A 6,338-nucleotide genomic window follows, 5' to 3' on the forward strand; every position below is an offset into this window, starting at 1 on the left:
GCTCGCCGCGTCTCCGGGACGCGCTCCCGGCGGCCTCTGCTCCGCGGCTGCGCGCCGGCGCGGCCAGGGGCTGCTGGGAGTTGTAGTTTTTACTGCTCAGTGAGCCGGGGCCGGGGCCAGGGCCAGGGCGAGAGGGGGCGGCGCAGAGGGTCGCGCAGCAGGTGCCGCTGGCCGCTTCCCCCGCTTTGTAGTGGAACGCTGGCGGAGCAACGGCGGGAGGCGGGTATCACTTCTCCAGCTGAGATTTTAGGACCTCTTGCCTGGCCCTCTCGACACTTGTGGTCTGCCCGGAGGCGGCGGCGCGCGGACCCCTTCCTGCCACTCTCCTTATCAGAGAGAGCCCCTCTCCACCCCTCTTCTAATCCGCCACGTTGGGAAGTTGATCGCTTTCCAAAGCAAAGATCTGGGCTCAGGTCTGCAAGCTGGAGTGTCCCAAATAAGGGCATCCAGTATATCCTGTTGCTTCGGTGCCCTTCCCGGCCCCTGAGCTATGTTAATGGACGTCCCTGCCCTCCACCCCAGAAGTCTTGCAAAGATGCCCATTTTAGAAATCATGAACAAAGCCTGGGAGCAGTGAAGTGTAGCAGTAAAGTGTCCCTCGAGAGCTAGACGAGGGTCGGTGTTCTGCGGGTCTGCACCCTCGGCCTCTGCGTGGGCGCAATCATACCCGGGTCCGGGAAGAGCCTGGCATTAGGTAACAGGTGCACAAGGGAAAATATTCAGATTATGTAAATGGTGCACAGTAAAAAAAAAACAAAAAACAAACTCACCCCTCTTCTTGCCCAGAAGCAATCACTATTACTAGTTTCTTGTGGTTATTGTCAGAGATATTTGGTAACACACAAATAAACCATAAACACATCTGTTAAATCACCCTTTTAAAAAACCGAATGGAAATTTGCTAAACACTCAGTTGTGCATTTTTGGGGGTGGAAAGGGGACAAACCCTTCTGGAATTCACTTGTTTCCCATTATGCTAAACGGAGTCCTAACTACATACCGTATATGACTACTATTTTAAATTATTTTCAAACCTTTCGTCTGCTAAGGCATCTGCATCTCCATATGCCTCCCAGCTTGAGAAAGAAAATGCTGGTCCTGCTATCCTGGAAGCTCTCTGTGCTCTTCCCTCTTCCCAACCCCTCCCACCCCAGGAGGTGACTGCAATTTTGAATTACTTGCATCCGTTATCTTATATGTTAGCATATAGGTCTGCATCCCTCAACACTATATATGCTTATTATAAAGCACGAAAATGAAATAAGACTATATACAATGGGTGGGAGATGCTGTCACTGCACACATATCATCATGTGTATACATTTTGCCAATCTGATGGCATTAAATGTCTTCTCATTGCCTGGATTGCTGAGAAGTTGTGTATCTTTCTTGTGGGTTTGTTTGGGTTGTTTTTTTTTCCTGGCCATTTATATTCCTTCTACAGATGTCCCGACACTTCAGTGTTGTTTTTAGGAAATAATCCGGTCTTTCCTCACTGGCTTGCATGCAATGCCATTTTTTGTCTTAGATCAAGTTTCCGTATACACCTGGGTCTGTTTAGGGACTTTCTATTATGTCGTATTGGTATAGTTGCTCTTTAAAATGTTTTTTCTTAACCTTTTTAAGGTTTTATTTATTTTTGATACAGAGAGAGACAGAGCATGAGAGGGGGAGGGGCAGAGAGAGAAGGAGACACAGAACCGGAGGCAGGCTCCGGGCTTTGAACTAGCTGCCAGCACAGAACCTGACACGGGGCTCAAACCCATGAACGTGAGATCTGACCTGAGCCGACGTCGGAGGCTTAACGGACTGAGCCACCCAGGCTCCCTCGGCATAGTTGCTTTTATCTGCACTCCAATACCACTATTCTCATTCTTATCTTTCTTACCTTCAGGGCACCTGAGTGGCTCAGTCCCTTAAGCATCCATCTTCGGCTCTAGACATGATCTCGCCATTCGGGATTTCGAACCCCGCGTCGGGCTCTGTGCTGACAGCTCAGAGCCTGGAGCCTGCTTCGGATCCTGTGTCTCCCTCTCCCTCCACTCCTCCCTTGCTCATGTTGTCTCTCTCTTTCAAAAATAAAATAAACACTAATAAATAAAGAAATCAATAAGCCTTCACGTGTTATAGGACAATTCCCCCTCCCCTCCCTCCTACACCCCATCCACCCTTCCCTTTTGGGGTTTTGAATGGAATTGCTTTAAATCTATAGATTAATTCAGAAGGAACTGAGACTTTCCTGATGCTGAGCCTTCTACCCAAGAACACGGCTTGCCTTTCCATTTCCTTGGGTCTCTGTTAACATTTTTCAGGAAGGTTTGTCATTTCTCACTTCACAACACAGCCTTTTCCATATGGTTACGGAGAGAGGACTTCCCTGCGTAGTATTCCTCTGTGTGGATGTCCTGTTATTTATTTTACCGGGTCCCCAATGCCGTCCCTTTGAGTACCTGATCTTTTCACACGGCGACAATGCTTTAGGGCATATCCGTGAACTTACTTGTTTGAGCACAACCATAAGTCTATCTGGAGGATAAGTTCCTGGAAGAGATTTCTAGGTCAGAGAGTGTTTGCATCCCTCATGAATGGCCATGCCTTCCTGCCTTCCGGTCAGGTGCTGCCGGGAAGCTGCCTTCGCGGGGCACGTCCTGTGGTTTTAAGCCTCCTTCCCTCCTTTGCGTCCGTGGAGACTGCGCCATGGCACTCTGGAGCTTTTCTCCTCCTTTTGTTTCCGTGGCTCTACGTCAAAGACTAAAAATTCCTCACTTTCATCATCCATCCTGTGTTTTCACTCGCTCACAGCCTCACTCCCTCGTTACACAGTCAAGGCTTAGACTCGTGTGGTCCACCAGGGGGCCCTCCCATTTTATCTTTCAAGCAAAATGCTGCCTGATGGTGATATCTCTGTGAGTCTCTGAAGGTTGCTGAAAAGGAAGTTCCAAGACAGGGGCGTAAACACTGAGCAGTGGGGAAACCGAGGCGCGGCGCATTAAATGCCTGCTGAGAGTCAGAAACCAGATGAATGGCAAGAGGTGTCCCTGGCCACCCGTCTCTGCGTCGATTCCAGGGGAGCTTCCAGAGGAAGGCTTGTCCTCCTTAGAAGTCTTCTCCAGGTGTGAGGGCCGTGAAGCCACCGATGAGACTGTTCTGTCCTTGCAGCCGCCTGTCCTGATCCCCACCTGCCCCCAGCCTTCCAGAGCGCAGGCACTGCCATCCAGGAGCAAGGAGCTCGGGCCCGCGGCCAGGGAGGCTGGGTCTGGCCGCCAAGTTTCCATCCCGGCCTCACCCTCCAATCTCCACAGAGACTCCTTCACTCCCACCCTTTGGCAGCGGGACGCCAGCGTCTGAGCCTGAATTCAGAAGTTTGCAGTACCGGTCTCTGCCCTTGTGGGATGACTGGGCAGCCTGGCCCAAAATAGCTGGGAGAAGCAGAATGTTGGGGCCACAGTGGGGGAAAAAATCACAGTGCTGCTAATGACAGGCTGTGCGTATCTGGAACCGAGCGCCTTCCAGACGTTAACCGAGGTCACATGGCTCTCTCCCCGTGATGAGAAAACAGTGAGCCGCAGTGATACGCCCAGGGAGAGAGAAGGAACTGCCACACGGGGGACATAGAATGTGCTGCCTTCTGGGCAAGGATTCTAGGGAATGTTCTCTTCCCCCGTGAGCCTCTGGGCTTTCCATCCCATGAGCTGCCCTTGTCTGAGAACGTGGGGCCCCTTGGGAATGTTAGGAAGCCCTAGCGTTTGGCCCAGACATCCTTGTGTGGGAGATGTGAGCTCCTAGGGAATTCCAGAATGGGCGTGGCCTGTATTTGGGAACCGAGAGACCTTGGGGGTTGGGGGCTCATGGTTCTGGCTTTGGGTTCTGATGTGTCAATGTTTTTCTGGTTGTTGGTGGTTTTTTTTTGGTTTTGGTTTTGGTTTTGTGGGGGTTTTGTTTGTTTGGTTGTTGTTGTTGTTTCTTGTTTTTGTTTTTGTTTTTTGATTTTTGGCCATGACTCTTGTCCTCAGCGCTGGCCAGCACTTTCCAAAGGGAAAATATTTGCTGAATCGGGAGCGTTCCGCCTCGGTTGCTTGGGGGTGCTCAAGTAGTCTGCAAGGCCAGCCCCGGCTTGGCGACCGGGGCTTTCCTACTTACCGGTTCAAAGCGATGATGAAGTGGGTGACAGAGAAGCATTAGGAACCTGGCTGGCTCTGTGTTTGGGTCACAGATTTCCTTTCTTTCACTGAGACCTGAACTGGCCTGTGAAATCTTGCCCATGTGTCCGTTGGCTTCAGCGGCGGGCTGTGTGCCCAAGATGTGCTCAGACCACGGTTCCCTTTCTCCGGGACTCCCCACGCCTCTGAGCTTTCTGTCTCTCGTGGGTGTCTAGGGAAACTCCAGGTCCTGATTGCCACATTTCATAGGAGCACCCCTCACCCTCCTGGTTTCTCCCTCACGAGATAGGAGTAATTTCTTTCCTGATCTCTTGGGGGATGTGGGGGATGACGTCCGCTCCATCAGCCCTTTCTTCAGCCCGTGTGACAATTACAGAGTCACAATCCTTTACCCCAAGCCCCCCTGGAAACAAAACACTCAGACAACCTGGAGCTTGAGTTTAGCGGGAGGGAACTTGACAGGACAGTGTGACGCTGTGATCCGTGGTGTGGAGAGGCTGTGCACCGCCCCCGTCTCTTTGGTTTTGGAATACCTGCAAATGTCCGGCAGGCCCGGCAGGCGAGATAATCCAAGTGATGTCCGCGTCCTCCTCTGAACACATCCGGTTGTGTAAGTTCCAGATGAGAGACCCTGGACCTACCTCTGCTTTACAGACAAGGAAACAAAGGCCCATTGAGGTGGCGACTCAAGTGCCCCCTGGCTCAGGACCTAAGGCCTTGGGCTAGAATGAGGTGTGGCCCCCTGGAAGAGAGGGGCATTATGTGGCTGTGTTTCTAGAACTTTGCTCTCTGTCGGGCCTCTGGTTTTCTGTCTTGGGATTATCTTTAAGATAACCGTCTTTCTGCATCTGTTTCTCTTCCAAGCCACGTGCCCGGCTTCATGCGCTCTGAGTCTGGTGACCATTCAGGACCCCCCAGGTCTGGGCCTCTGGGGGGGCTTTCCCATTGCCTTCAGGGAGATCCTGGTTCACACGCGTCCCGAGGACTCTCTTCCAGTGTCCCTGCCAACGAAGGCCATCTGAGGACAGAGCGAGCAACCAGCGGAAGGTCAGTCAGCGCGCTAGGCCTGGGTTCTGCTGGCCAGGAAGGTTGCTCATGTTGCGCACAGGAGCGAAGACAAACTTATCTCCGGGCTTCCTGTGTCGATAAGCAGCCGGGGACGTGGTAAGTTTCTCCAAACCTCAGACACATGCCAAAGATCGTGACCGATTCTCGAGCCTTCTAACGCCAGCCAGAGCCCCGTCGCCCATGGAGACGTGTTTACTTGATCTTGCCGTGGTGCCCTGCAAGCTCCCAGGGCCACTGGAGGGTCAGGGCACTGCTCCCTTTGTTCCCACGGGAGCGGGTGGGCTGCCGGGGTCTCCGAGGAGTGGCTACAGGGCTGCCCAAACCTTCCCTTTCTTCCATCCCCACGTTCTCCACGCCATTGGTGAGACCGTGTGCCTGGTGGGGGTCAGGCTTGCACCCCCTTTCCTCTCGATTTCTCAGCCTTCTGGGCAGACAGGTGGGGAGCAGTGGTGGGAAGGGATTTCCAAGGCAAGGTCAAGGGGGTTGCGGTCTCTGGGCCTTGCCCGGAACAGCCCAAACCAGCACCTCTGTTTGTACCTCTGTCCGCACGTAGCCAGAGAGAGGGGCCCTCGGGAGGTATGGTGATAAATGACCAACGGGCACAGATATGATCCATGAGGCTCACGGAGAATGTGGAAAGGAGGCTCAGAAAGAAGCAAGAACACGGTTATCGCCACCGCACGGCTCCATCCTCTGGCTCCATCCTTCCTCTTTTGAAGATATGATAAGACTCCAGAACTATGCGTTCTGACTCAGGATGGAGACCGGCCTGGCCCGGGGGCAGGGGGGAGGGGGAGGGGGAGGGGGCAGCTCTCAGCATGGGAGGCGGGGCCAAGAAGGGCTTTTTAAAGCCCGTGCAGTTAAGTTGGGCAAAAGGCCTGTTTTTCATACCAAGGAACCAGAGGCTGATAGAGATCTCGCTATCCTGATGCCCTTTCTGGTTGTACCCAGGCCACATGGTCCTCTGGAAAGCCTGCATCCCCAGCGGCGGGTTCTTAACCTTTGGATCACGAGGCTCTCCAAGAATCTGATCAAAGCAAAAATCTGTCCCTGTCTAACAGTACACATGTGGGCACACGTGCATGCACACACAGCTTTGTTGTTGTTTTT

At 52.8% G+C, this 6,338-nt stretch overlaps 1 protein-coding gene across 4 annotated transcripts in view; it reads left to right on the forward strand.

Moving 5' to 3' along the window:
- Positions 1–3,939: 3,939 nt before the first annotated feature.
- C1QTNF1 (C1q and TNF related 1) overlaps positions 3,940–6,338 on the forward strand; it is a 23,524-nt gene continuing 21,125 nt past the window's right edge. For 3 of the 4 annotated variants that reach the window (XM_029929032.1, XM_029929028.1, XM_029929033.1), the window contains exon 1: positions 3,940–5,324. The gene's annotated coding sequence lies outside the window, so the exon portion shown is untranslated. The remainder of the gene's footprint in view (positions 5,325–6,338) is intronic. The other variant, XM_029929031.1, reaches the window with a different exon arrangement.

This window comes from Suricata suricatta, chromosome 17 (genome assembly GCF_006229205.1).
Source record: "Suricata suricatta isolate VVHF042 chromosome 17, meerkat_22Aug2017_6uvM2_HiC, whole genome shotgun sequence".
NCBI classification, from domain to species: Eukaryota; Metazoa; Chordata; class Mammalia; order Carnivora; family Herpestidae; genus Suricata; species Suricata suricatta.